The following is a 15475-nucleotide window of genomic DNA, read 5'->3' on the forward strand; positions in this document are numbered from 1 at the left end:
TCTTTCGTGGCCTACCAGACCTAAGCCTGTCATTGACATCATTGGTTTGACCATGTTTGACAATCAAACGAGTGATAACACTGTGATGACGACCCATTTGTCTTGCAATGGCCCTGCATGACATGCCAGCATTATTCATGCCTATCACTTGCCATCTTTCAGCGTTCGTTAACTTTCTCCACACTGTGGCTGATTTTCAACCTCTATTGGAAGTGGAATCTCACACAGGAGCAAAATGCAACCACGTGTCTGAAACTTGAATTTCACTTTTTATAGGGCAGGGGAACTGCAGCAACACGTAAAGCACGCTTTCCTTGTTGTATCTGGACAAATATGGGTTCATGAAACTATTGAAGCCTAATTCAGTCATACATCATCATATTTCGTATTTCTGATTCCCACACGTCAAATCAAGAGACTATGAATATGGTGGCGCTTAACTTTTGTGCATGTGTATATATGATGTCTTGAAATAGTTATCCCTTGTGATGGATAAATCTATAGTCAAACAGAACATGTGTGGAAGACAAAATAGAGAATCTGAAAAACTGATTAACTGTTAATGTTTAGTTTGGTTGTTGATATATTTTAGTGCTGTTGAAAGAGAATCGTTTCTGCTGTAAAATTGAACAGTTATCTGGTAATCTGGATGAGATAGTCCTGGATCCAACGAGGGTGGCACTGGCAAATCATCAGAAGTTGAAACTAGATCTGTGTCAACGTGCCTTCAATTACTTTTGTTACGAGAACCAGAGATTTGTTGGGAAGCCATGATGAAAGAAAACAGATATGACAACCCTACTCCCCACCCACCATGGAGTGTCAACATACACTATAGGGCGACAGGCGTGCTATACGAAAGCTATATCAACATAGGTAGCTAATAATGTCAAACAGAATAAAAGTCAGTTTGGTTCTGCCTTTTAACAGTCATTTGAAGACAATTGGAACCTGGAGGTCGATAATGCCAGTTTGGCCAATGCGCCACTGCCTTCTGGCATAGGACTCTAGGCAAGGTTGCCATGTACCACATTTACTGTGTAGTACACTTATATAATCAAAATTGAAATTGACCATGCACAAGGCACGGTATGACCAGCCGATTGATAGAACCGGGCCCATTCTACCACCTTTCTAGATGAAGTAAGGATCAAAGTGAAGTGTTGGGCAAAAGGAACACCTGCTCCTGGCTCCAGTGCCTTCAACCACCAGACTCCCTTCCTCCACCGACACAGGGCGGCAACCCATGGCACACAAGTTGCACAATTCGGTCGCCTCTTGCGACCAGAAGTGGGGTGCTGAGGACACATTCTATTCGACCCCGGGTCCCCACTGAGGAAATGAAAAATAACGTCGTATTCAAGATTATTCCATTTATATAGCAACGTTTCTGCACGTATGTGTGGCTGCTTGTACTAGCCTGGAATTATTCTGGTTTTATTGTGCTCGCCCACGGAGATGCCGCAGTTTAACATGGTAGCCTCACTTAGTCACAATCCACTGACTCTGAGTCGACCCGTCCTTGTGTTATTCCCTGTGTGGCGGGATCCAGGCAAGGAAACAGAGGTGCCATCTTTAAAAATCGTTTGGTATGACACGGCCAGGAGATTGAACAATTGAACAACTCTCAAGGCGAACACCCTGCCCACTACACCCCTTCTCTGCCCACTACACTATAGAAGCAGGCTGAAGTTAAGCAATTTTCACGATACGTTTGTGTTTAACTCACCATTCGCAAATAGATCAATACCATGGGCCGTGGCATTAAATCTGGTGAAATCAAGTTTCAAAGAGGAACCAGCTGGCACGGTGATTTGTACTATACATTCTGAAGATAACCCATCTGTGTTGTGGAGTGTCTGGGGCGTTGAGTTGGCAACTAGCACTGATGCACTACCACAAACTGAGAAAAAAAACATTGTCTGATTATTATCCTAAAAGTTAAATATATAACTATATTTTCAGTTCAAGTTATTGAATAGAGTTACATGCGGTCTTCTAGGTTGTAGGACTTTGGCATTTTCTTTTGATTTTAAGGCGCTCCTTAATACACCATCTAATACAGTCAAGCCTAAAAGACAGGAATGTGACACAGCATCCAGGTTTATTTTTTCTTAATTAACCTCGAGTCTGATATTCACACGTAAGTCTTCAGAATTATTAATAATAACATAAAATATGTATTTCTACACCTTTTAACATTCCAGTTTCTCATAAATACCATTTAAGAAATAGACAATTTTAAAATGGTTTAGTTCTCATCCCAGTGCCCTGATCGGAAAAGACCTGGAAAACAACACACCAAAGTAGAAATAATAGCAGGCTACTTACTGTCGACCTGTGCTCCTGCATCCAACACTAGCACCCAGACTGAAACACACAGCTTTAGGAGGATCAGCATCTACGGGAACATAAACATTATAATGATAATGATGATGATAGTAGTTTATAATGATGATGATCACCATATGTTAACATCTTTTGGTATGACGAGGTCGGGAACCATGGCGTGATTAACAAGGAGGCCTTTCATGATTGAATTTTATCGTGCACTATTGCACATATGTATTTATCTGAAGATCCTCTTGTGAAGCATGTCAAGACTGAAAACAAGTCATTCAATATATCCTAAATGACCCATTGATGTAGTACCGAATATCAATGTTAATGTTTATTTTGTTGATGGTGCTGGATGGTGTCAACCAAGCGAAGTGCCATTTCAAATCGACCCAGAACCAGTCACTTCCCACTCGAAAACGTCAATGTGTGATTTTGTATCAAAGTGGGTGTTCAACTTGACACAAACAAAGTATCTAAGGCATGGTTCGATCCTCTTGTTACCGTCATCGCCTATCGCCTTTTTGGTTTTGACTCCGAGACCATCAATGGTACGACGCAGAATATGTAGAGGGCGTCATGGAAAATGATAATTACATATAAAATTCTTTAGAATACGCCCACATACAGAGTCAGACGTATCCAAGTGAACAAACCCGATAGGTCCTTTTTGATAAATCCAATGAAATCCTTTTATGACTCATTTATCTGTTTCTTTTGAAACTAATGAGAATCGGGAGAAACAAGGCAAAGACAGTATGAGGACTGTACTTACGTATACGAAATGTCAAGCTAGCTTCCCAAGTTGTTATACTCGCTATTCATGGCAAGAAAAATCCCGTTTCCTGGGGCTTAAAATAGTGTTTGTATTAATTAAAATGCACACATTTCCAAATATTCCAAATCCTTTTTACATGTATGCCTAGTTTGGTGTCGTTTACGTCAGTGTCCATACCGTCCACTATCCTTGGAGGATAATGGTGACGTAGACGACAAAAACGACAACGACAACAACAATGTGCTGGATTGACTTTAAGAAAGCATATGATTCTGTCTGTTTGGGAATTTTTCGACATGTTGTAGAAATTTACGTCAGTGTCTTCATCGTCCACTATCCTGGAAGGTGTATCTTGCCACATATGTTAGCGGGTAGAGACACAAAACCAAATAAAGACATGTACATGTGTATGCATGCAATTTGGAATAATACGGACAGTTTACAATCCTACACACATTTCCACAGTAAGCCATGTTAGATCATGTTTTCACTGCTGTTTTATGTATGAGAACACAAGAAAGTACGTATTTGTCAGTCATTCAAATCTCGTATCTATTTTTAGTATAAATCGTTAGGTGAGTGAGTGTGAGTTGTCAATTTCAGGTGCTTAAAATGCACTTTAATGAATCCTTGGAGTCTGTAACCTTTAGAAACATTGTAATGTTATTGATACGAAAATCAGAAGAAATGCAGTAAAGCATATATTTTGTGACCACAAGTAGCATGTTCGAGGTAAAGATTACGCTATGTTTACAATCAAAAGCCTGACAGTGATGACATTTCTTCAAAACATGACAAAGTCCCTATCAGTCACAACATGAGAGATATTTACCACTAATCTGTGTACCGAACTCTCGAACCTACTTTCCGATCACGACCGCCTGACCACAAGAATACATATAGATTTGGACCTGTGAAGATCAGGGTTAGAACAGATCTTCAGCAACCAACGCTTATATTAAATGGTGACTATGTTTGTCGTTAGAGGCGACTAATGGGATCGTGTTGGTTGTCAGGCTGACTTGGTTGATTGGATGCATGTCATCTTATCTCAATTGTGTGGATTAATGCTCGTGGTGTCAATCACCGGATTGTCAGGTCCAGACTTGATTTTTTTTGCATGACCTGCGTCATATAGCTGGCATATTGCTGAGTGAGACGTTAAACAACAAAACAAACAAACAAAGCATATAAATTTCGCAGCTTATTTCAAATTCGAGATAAAAATACAAAGCGCCATCTCGAGCTCGGATTCGGTCCCAATCTGACTTTACGATAGAACTGTGTAGCATGATATCGAAGTTTGAATTTGCCACCGTGACAGCTTTAAGAAATCTTAATTAGAGTTTTACTTAACTGTAAACAATTCTCCTCAATACAGGATGAGGAATGCCAAATGGAGACAAAGAAAGGGATCATTTGTAACCTTGTCAAACTTAGTTTCATCCACAGAAACCACGGACTTTTTTCGCAAAACTAAAAATCAACTCAATCAGCTGTTGCCAATCCTTCACTTGTTGTTGTCACATTGTTTATTGATTATTACCTGCGAAACATATTTCATTTAGTCATCGAGATACATTTCAATTAGCCACACTTTACACCTGTTGTATTCTGAATTGATCATCTATGCAATCGTATTTCTATGGATCTATAATACACAGTCTGTTACTCAGTTTTATTTCACTTATTGACTTTCTACATAGGTGAACAGGGACATTTATTTTACATGCAAACAACGTGTTATTCAGGAAAATATAATTACATGATAGGGGTTTGTTAGTTGATTTATGCTTCCAAACAAACCACACGCAAGCTATTTAATCACAGAGATCGTTCTGTTCTGTATAAATGTAACAAGTGAACTAACCATTTCAGTGGATCTCTCAACATGGACAAACCTGTTGGAGATGTTCAATGAGAGAATGTTTATTTATTGAAGTAAAAATGTAGATTCTTTCTTTTGGTAAATACATGTACATGTAGCTGTACATCTTATAGATGTTCCAAGAGAAAATAATATAATATATATCTACCTATATACCACTTTATAGAGTCTCAGAAGGCAGTATGTAAAGAAAACTAGCTGCTCAAAGTGAAGCCCTTTTCCCTCTACATTGATGATACATCTATCTGTTAAAAGTTGATTTTGACAGCCCGGGCCAAATCAACACGTGTTAATAACTGTCCTAGCACTTCTTAAGTTACTTAACATTCTTCATATCTAAAGACTAGTATTTATCAACCTATATACCAATTTATTGTCTCATATTGGGGTAGTTAAAGAAAACAAGGTGCTCAAAGTCCTTTTCCCTCTACATTCTCAACATAGTCTCTATCAGAAGTGATTGACTTGTAGTGGGTCCGACTTGGGCTTGGCTGTCAAAATCAACTTTAAATGCATCTGAAGCTTAGTATTGTATCTACCTATATACAGCTTTATAATGTCACAGTACATCGTATTTAAAGTAAGTTGTGCAGGTTTACCTATCTAGGTTTTCTGTATGCTTACACATCATCACGTCATACTGTGTATAATTATTTTTTCTTATTCTAATACTGCTCCCATGTTTGTCAGTGGCCAGTGATAGTCTGTTTTCATGGAAAAGTATTTTTCATAGCAATTTCGACGATAAGTAGTATAGGTAATGGTGATTCTGCCGCAACCCCACTGGAGCCAGATTTATATACCTATACTGCTACTACAGAGGGAAAATGCTGATGCGATTCAACGATCGTCATGAGTCGTATTAAAAGAAACATGAATATTAATTAATAATGAATAAAATTAACTATCGCCCACGAGGATATTGGAAAGGTATAGGAGCAATACAAAAATTAGCCACTGCGGCTAAGGTATCTAAAGATGTGGCCAAGGATTGGTTAAAGAAACAAGCGATGTGGCAAATATACTTACCGGCACCACGTTATATACCGAGGAAGAAGTTTGATATTTTTACAACGAATGAAGTTCATCAGGCTGACCTCTTGTTTCTTCCCCATGATAAGGTAAGATGCAAAATACACTTTAACAGTAGTGGATGTGGCTAGTGGCTACAAGGAGGCTGAGCCATTAACCTCGAAAGATTCAACAGAAGTAGCTAATGCACTGAGCCACATATATAAACGCGGACCACTAAAATAGCCAAATCTATTTCAAGTAGATCCCGGTCGCGAGTTTAGCCTAAACAAAACATTAGCCCAAGAAACCAAGCTCTAGCTCGCAAACACCCCATACTCACCCCAATATCACAAAGAATAACTAACTACCTCAATGAACACCAAACTCAAAATCTTAAACAAAACTGCAAAAAATCAAATATATTCTAAACTCAAAATACCCAAAATAGACACAACGCTAGCAAACCAAATAAATAAACAAACCGACCCAAACATAGCTAAAACCACCACACTTGCATACATACACGAAAATTGGCCAAATTGGTGTCACATATACACTGACGGATCTTCAGACCCGATCTCCAACCACACAGGCTTCGGAGTCCACCACACAACCAGTTATATCCACATAATCTTACCGACTCCCAAACAACCAATCTATATTCACGGCAGAACGTATGGGCATGGCCTCAGCCCTGCATAACCAACAATCTAAAAACAACAATAAAATCCTAATTCTCACCGACTCCCTTAGTGGACTACAAGCCTTCCAAAACAAAAATACCAAAAAACGACCTAAATTAATAAACCAAATACTTAAAAGCTCCAACGACCCAACAAAAGCAGGCAAACAAATAACCTTCTTGTGGATCCCCGCCAACGTAGGAATTTACGGCAACGAAAGCGCCGATAAAGCAGCTAAATTATCTCTCAAAATACCAGACATAAGCCTAAACCTACCCATCTCAAAATCAGAAATTAAAAGTGTAAACAAACAAAACATAATCAAAAAATGGCATAATCAATATCAAAACTCTAATAGCCAAATCAAAAAAGTGCTCAGAAAACCACTAGCCAAACCTAAAATCCTACACCCCTAAACAAAAATTGTCAGATTAATTACAAAACTCCAAACAGGACACACTAACCTAAATAACCACCTAAAAAAAACTAAAAGGCACACCAAAGGCAACTGCCCCCACTGCAAACAACCCGAGACCACAGAACACGCACTCATCCACTGCACCCACTACCAAACAAACAGAACCACACTACAAACCACCCTCAATCTAAAGAAGGTTCCTACTCTAGATGAAATACTAAACCCTAAAAAAAACCTAGAAAACTTCAAGGCCCAAGACGTATTCCTAATCAAAACAGACCTAATTAAGCGCATCTAAAAACTAATTAATCTACCAATCCAAAATCCAATAAACATACAAACACCCACCTCACCCGGCTCCTTTAGTTCCCTCCTACACCCACCTCTGCATTTATTCCAAATTTAAAAATTCCAAAACTTCAATATAAGCAACCCCTAAAAGCCCCCTCTTGGGTTGCACACACCACTTTCACCCTTTTCGGAATACACTAAATGGTCTGGCCAGGCGCACGTTAAATCTTCTATATCAGTCACTTAGTTGCGAGTTTATGGGATCAGTAACTAAACTGTTAACAAAGCACGATGTCATAATCAGGCAAGTAGCTAGGTTACCACTACAGCTAACTTTTACGTAACCCATCACCCTGTACATCTGCCTCATTAAAAAGTGATTTATCAAACTACCAATTGCTGATTTTGTTATCTTTTAATTTTCACTAATCCATTAATATGCCACCCCAATTATCTTTTGATCTCCACTAATCCCTAAACGTGGCACCCCAGTAGTATTAAACAGAAACAACCGCTAACAAATTAGTATATACCTATGTACATAAACCCATCAACGGTTTTTGATTTAGCATATGTTAACAGAAGGGTTTACCATGTCAGTGTCATTCTCCAAACACATACGGTAATTATGTACTTACATCTAGGCCCATAATGTCCAGTCTCGCACAGTTTAACAGTGCACGCGGCTAATTTAATTACCTGGCACCTTTCACTTCCTCTCACCTGGTGGGTGTCACAAAGTTTAACGCAGTACAAAATTATAGAGTCGTATTCTATGCAACCACACCGCGTAAATCTAGCTATATTGCATAAAACCGTATCGAAACAATCTATATAAATCAATACCGGTCTATGTGATAATACCGTTCAGCTTACCACCATACAATGCAATCTGCAGCAATCTGCTTCCTCAACCGCACCTTCATGTATCCAGTCGCACACAGATTCCTATGCTATCTCGCAGAAGAGATGTATATCAACTGGGAGCTTTTTAGACACCTGTACTTCCATCTTAACGACTTCAACATCGAAATAGTGAAGCTGCATGAGGCTTTTGAACTACTAGAACGCTTCTACATCAGTGATGAAGAAAAGAAGGAACGGTAAGTGCTAACACACCTTATTGCATCTTGCAATCTTATTTAACATATTAGCAAGAGCCCCGCCATTTGTGTGCTTTATAATGTGTATGATGATCAATGTTTAAACACGGCTTCTTTTCATTGCAGCCGAAGAAGCACTACGGGAGATTTTCTGCTGAGCCTTCAGCTACCAGTACACAAAATGGCGTGTAATCACACACCCGTCAAATTAAGTCACAACACCCCACAGCGTGAGTGAGTGAGTGAGTGAGTGAGTTGGGTTTTAACGCCGCTTTTAACAGTATTCCAGTTATATCACGGCGTGTCAGCTTATTTTGGGAGGAAAGCCTGAAGATGCAGGTCTCAGACGTTTACCACTTCGGTGAAACCCACGAGCACAGGTATGGTGCTGACAAACCTAGAAACATAATTTAGGCGAAGCGAGATTCGAACCCACAATCATAGGTTTCTGGCGTGCCCAAGGGACGCATCTCTGCACAGCGAATCGCGACGCCTTAGATGACTAAGAGGGGGTTTTAGGGGCTGCTTATATAGAATTTGGGAATTTTGAGATTTGGAATAGATGTCATGTAAACTGACTTGATATGTTGAATAGCAGTCAGCGTGGTTGTAAATGCACAACTGACTAAGCCATCACTACTCAATTAAGTAATTAACAGACAATTGCAAGTGCTAATACCCACCAGCACTAATTGCCCTGTTAATCCCTAGTCCACAATGAGTTGACATTGAGTTAATTTTGCTAATTAGCTGTTTTTAGAGTAGCAAAGTAATAAACATCAAAGGTGGGGCAGGCTTTGATCATGTGTTCTGTAGAAGAGATATTATGTTTATTTAGGATTAGCTACATCCCTTGATGCTACCAAGGCAGCCCTTGAGATTATCAGACAGTTTGGCTGGACACAAACTGATGTCTCCCTTGCAGCACACTATGTGTCAGACAAGGACTTTGAACACTCTGTGCAGATGCATATCAATGCATAAAGAACATTGGGTAGATTCAATAATGCCACACAAGTCAAAGTTGGGTTTCACTGTACTTAGAAACAGACGATGGATCCAAAACTTTATAACAGTAATTATGATTAATTTAAATTTTGCCAAACCAATATTTTGGCAGATTTGCATGTTATTGTTATCTTCATTAAGATAATTTTCAAAAAAGATAGGATAAATGATAAAATATGATAATGAGTCATGAATTTTTGAATTCAGATCAGAACAAACAGGGAGGGTCACCCCAAAAAGTGAGAGTCTCTAGGGGAGGCTTTTGACAAAATGGACAATAAAATATAAAGTGCTTTGCATTTTCTTTCAGGGAGGGTAGTGTCAAAAATGAATGAGAACACACCGGTAATACATGACCGGCCCCTTTAATGTAATATACATAGTTTTTAGTTGATGGTTCAGGTTGTACTTTTCAGTTGAATTTCTTATCACTGTCTAAGATGGACTACCAATTAACGGTAGATATTAAATATCCATAATAACATAGATAAATACCTCTACAGTCTCATCCTAATTTGTCAAAATTTGAATTTCAATATAGCTTCCATTAATGAAGTAATGAATTTTGAGAGAATATCTATTGTCTGAATTCCTAATGTACTTTCTTTTGTATTTGGTGTGCTAGGGTAGCCTAGTGGGTAAAACAGTCTCTGAAACCCGGGTTCAATTCACCACATGGGTACGATGTGTGAAGCCCATAGCTGGAATATTGCTAACAAACTGCATGAAACTATACCAACTCACTCGCTCATTATGTTGTATTTTGAGATCACTGACATGACATGTGTTTTGATTATTATGAATAGTTCTGTTTTTATGTATAAGAACCTATGTAACTTAGTTTTGCATTGTCCTGTTTACCTTTCCTTACATTTTGATGTAATGCAAACATTCAAGCAAAATTCAGATGAACCTTGCGGCGCTTATGTTATTGTTTTAGAAGACCGGATACATTTTTGTATTTTCAGAACACTTTTCTGTTTGCAATGGCTTATTTACATGTTCAAAGATTGGTTAAATATCAGTTGCAAGATAAATTGTCAATACCTCACTGTTCGAGAAAACAACTTTAAACATTTGTAAATATGTGTGTGTTTCATAATTTTTGACTGACAAGTTTCTAAAGATGTTATGAATTGTTTCAGGTACCTGGATTTCACAGTCTGACACCAGCTACATTTAAGAAGATCTTGCTCACACAATTCAGACAAGGGACTCGCCGGATGATGAACAATCCTCACGATAACAACCAACAGATTCACCTCAGAAAGTGATGATTCTGAATGAATTATGCCACATCAGTGTTATTGTAGGTGGTTTTATTATGACACTAATGAAGTCTGAATGAATTTATGCCAAAGCACTGTGACTATGTCCAGGTTGTGTACACTGATGCTGACTATACAAATCTGAATGACTTTTGTGGTTTACTGCAGAAACATAATTGACTTTAGATATTCTTCTTCAATGAAATTCTTCTGAGATTTGACTAATTTGTTTATTTAGAAAATGGCATTGAAGCGTCTGTTCTGTAAGGCCTTGCAAACACCACTGGTTACTTTATGCTAGCTCCTCTTCTTGCTTGATCAAATTTCATTGTGATATGTACCAATGAAATGCCATATAATCAATCAATAAGAATTTTTTCCAAAAACATTATTTGTTTTGCTTCATTAGCATAAAGAAATATAATACTGATCAGCCATAACATAGGTGCTGAACAAATATTAAATGCCCTAATGCCCTGAATGTTTTCCTACTATAAATACAGCTCACTTAACAAAAGTTGTAGTTCCACCTTAGTAGACAAATGACATTGATATTTTTTCTGTACTTTATTTAGGTGTTTTCTATGGATGCCATTAGTCTTATGCACCAATTTGGGAGAACGGAATTCTGTTTCATATTCCCATGAAACTACACTGTCCCGATATAATAAGTACTGATACCGTTCCAAACTAATATTTTAATCTCACAAGGGCCAAATGCCAAAGCACATAGCCAATGACTTTCCATTTTTTTCTGAGTGAGAATGCTGTTTTGCCACTTTGAGCAATATTGCAACAATATCATGGTGGCGGACACCAGCAATAAGCTTCACACATTTGTACCCATGTCACGAAACACCTTGTGAACAATGCATGCCCACATATCTCAGTTTGAGGAGGATATTTACAACTAATATAACACAGAATATTACAACAGCTATCGGTAATGCACAGGGTAACATTAACCAGAAACAAGACATGAAGAAAATTTGCATCCGGATACCTTCTGGAAACCTTTCGGAAACCTTCCAGATGCCTTCAGCAACCTTCAAATGGGTTGGTATTTTAAAGATAACTTTTTTATGTGTTTCACACTTGAGTGAACAAAATGCACCCCCAAATTTTGACATTTTTCATTTGAAAGCCCGGGCCAAGTCGGAACAAACACTTCTGACAGAGATTTTCTTAAGAAAATACAGTAAAAGAGTTTCACTTTAACGGTGCAGTTTTCTTTAAATGCGATACACTATGGCATTATAAAGTGGTATATAGGTAGATATTACACCGATCTATAGATGTAAACACTGTACTGTGACATTATAAAGCTGTATATAGGTAGATACAATACTAAGCTTCAGATGTAAACACATTTGATGATACATCTGTGTGTTTAAAGTTGATTTTGACAGCCCGGGCCAAGTCGGACCCGACACAAGCCAATCACTTCTCATAGAGACTATGTTTAGAATGTAGAGAGGAAATGGCTTCACTTTGAGAACCTTGTTTTCTCTAAATACCGCGATCTAAGACGCTATAAAGTGGTATTTATTTGTTTAGATATAATACTAATCTATAGGTGTGAATCCATTTCATGTTACATCTGTGAGGTTTAAGTTGATTTTGACAGCCCGGTCCGAGTCAGACCGAACATTTGTGAGACTGTTGAGAGTATGAGGAGCAGAGGTCTACTTTAATCAACGTGTCTGCTTTATATACGAAGAACAGTGACATTATAAAGTGGTATTTATTTAGATATAGTACGTTCCTATAAATATAAACGCTACGCCGACAGATGAAAATTTGTATCTCGATAGCTAGAAGTATTTGGTACGTTTCAAATCTTATTTCGTTTAACGATTTTACCTAGACCAGCGACGCTTACCAACAACACTGGTTTTCAAGTGATTTACTCCGAAATACTTAATTATGGTGCCCGTTTTTGTTGGTGGCTGTTCAGTAATGTCATGTGTGTATGTTGCATCAATAATATGTAGGTATGATCGCCGCCAATGATGTAATTAGCCAATAACACTTTGGCCCGTCTTGGCCCGACCCGACCTGACTTTTAGGCAATGCCGTCTTCGTTGAGTCAAGTGAAGGATACGATAATAAACTCTGTTCAGATTCATAAAGAGGAAGAAGCGGTCTATTTGAAAACAGCATGATGACGTTATCAACGAAAAGGTGAATTATTACCTGATTACAAACATATAACCACATAGAAAGGGATACTTATTAACTACAGTAATTATCCTAAACTCGCTATTTCCCGATAATACACAGACCTGGTTGATATGAACAATCTTGAACTCGTACATGACGATGCGACTGCATACGTGAGACGTGAGACGGGTAATGGCGGGTGACGGTCAGTTAACACAAGTTGTGATAAGAATAATATGAACATTAGAGTCACGCCGTGAACATAAGAGTCACGTCGAAGTTGCCTACCAGTAAGAAGGATAAAAAACATTGACGAGTCGTACCGTTCGGATTTCGATCAAGCTCGAGATGTAACATTATCCCCTAATTCGACAAGGATGGAAATTGGACTTTTATAGTCAGTTAACGCCCATGCCTGGGAACATGGTCATTGCCTGACACTGGCCATGGTGTATTTTTCCTATGGTTTCACATAAAGACAAAGAGACATCAGATAAGATAAGACTTTATTATCCTAAGGGAAATTCGCATTGCACAGTGTCTTTGCACAAAAATGTGAAAAAAAAGAAAATATGTTATAATGAAATATGATACTTACTTATGTCTTGGCGGGTAAAAATATGTAGAGAATTGAACACTATCACAGTGACGACAAGGAATGGTATTTTTAAGTATGTATCATCATCATTTTCAGCCCAACGTACAATTAATACAATGATAGTATCTCGAACACGAGTGCAATTATGTACAAATGTGAAGATAGAGACTGATGGCATCTTAAATGTAATCTGCTAAATGTTTAAGAAAGCATACATCGGAGGACTGCAGCATTGTTAGCAAAGTGTACCTTGGGTTAACATAAGTATGGACATTGAAAAATGGGAAATATTTTGAACGAAGACTGAGAAAAAGTTATATTCTTGATATTTGAAACCCATGTTTTCTCCCGACTGCATATAGTTCAACTAACATATCGTAACACCGTCTGCTATATCTTCCTCGAGACATACTGAGGAGTTTAAAACAGATATCTCACACATCTAGTGAACATATCAATACCATAACGACCACATTCCCCTAACACTGCAACGTTTGCATCCTTTCAACCAACTCCGAAACAAATTTAGAAAACTTAGCTAAAACAAGTTTGAGAAACACCTGTTAATTAGGATCCAAGATCTGTGTTCCATAAATATTCCGTTTAATCTGCAGGTCAAACAATACCTTTGGAGAAATATTTCACAGTTTATAACTTAGCTTCACTAGCTTTGGACACTAATGTCTGACCAGCTTTCGACCAAAACAATCAATTTGGATAAATAATTCCTAAATAGTTATAATTATATAAGTCAATTATTGTTCACCCGAAAAAACATAGGAACATATGGTACAAGTCAAAATGGGGAATTGGACATCATTTTTGTCACTGATGTGCCAATATCGAAAATGTCCTCCATATGTCTGCAATAAAACGTTTTGAAAGCATTACTGATTACTTGAAAATTGTAACTGGGCATAACTGGTAAGACCTGAAAGCGCTAGCCAATTGAAACAGTGTTAATCTTACTCCACTAATTTAATCTTGATTATAATTATTCACTGTGTATGCGTGCATTCGTGTGTGCGCGCACCTGTGTGTGTATGAGTGAGTGAGCTTAGTTTTATGCCGCTTTTAGCAATATTCCAGCAATATCACCGTGGGGAACACCAGAAATGGGCTTCCGTGACGAGCGGTGTGTGTATTTCAGTGTATTTTACTGTACAATGGCTTCGTCTTCTATTTATTGACATATCCGTTTGAAGTCCCCAATGTATGGAAAATGAGGCTATAAACGTTGTAAATCAAGGCGTCGTAATCACTATTCTTGGTGTATTTTATGAATAGACTTTAGACACTTTTTATGTGAAATAAAAACATAAAAACGTTTGAAGTCACGATTGTACAGCAAGTAAGACTTTAATAAACACTGTCTCCTTACGAAATGATTCCACTCATTATTATAGCGAAATGTCTAACGTTTGTGCGAGATTTCATGGCGCTTTAACAGGGAAAAGATTTTTACTTTTGACGCCAAACCAACATAGAAACACAGTGACTTTGTATTCCCAGTTACTTTTAGCTTTTTAGTTTACTGTTAACTTTTGGACTTTTAACAGAGCAGTTACACATAGATTACGGCGCTTTACATACTGCAGCAGTACCTGATTTCTTACAATATGAAGTTGAAAGTATACATAGTGGAAAGTGAATTGACAAATATACATCATATGATATACCCTACCTTGTTTTGGAACATCAACCTGGCTTCGTGACGACGGCTAAGCAGTCTATCCTGTTCATGAGATCCTGCATTATATATACGTTAAAAGTAGGTTCGTCAACAGATGTGTATATAATCGAAACTTTTCATTTGTTTAGCGTGAATTTGAGTGACGTGCAAAAAAGATGGGAGCCAGTCGATTTTTGAGGGGGCGCTTCAATTTCGACTCGTAAACAACTGCCAGGGAATGCTACCACATCTAT

General features: G+C 38.0%; 1 long non-coding RNA gene across 1 annotated transcript; it reads right to left on the reverse strand.

The window, feature by feature from the left end:
• Positions 1–1743: 1743 nt before the first annotated feature.
• LOC139448392 (uncharacterized) lies at positions 1744–15266 on the reverse strand. The gene is made up of 3 exons (XR_011652079.1): positions 15234–15266; positions 2332–2401; positions 1744–1903 (listed from the first exon to the last, which is right to left on the reverse strand). It is a non-coding gene; the product is annotated as an uncharacterized lncRNA (long non-coding RNA).
• Positions 15267–15475: the final 209 nt, after the last annotated feature.

Source organism: Haliotis cracherodii, unplaced genomic scaffold (genome assembly GCF_022045235.1).
Source record: "Haliotis cracherodii isolate W230 unplaced genomic scaffold, xgHalCrac1.p SCAF_7, whole genome shotgun sequence".
Taxonomy (NCBI): Eukaryota; Metazoa; Mollusca; class Gastropoda; order Lepetellida; family Haliotidae; genus Haliotis; species Haliotis cracherodii.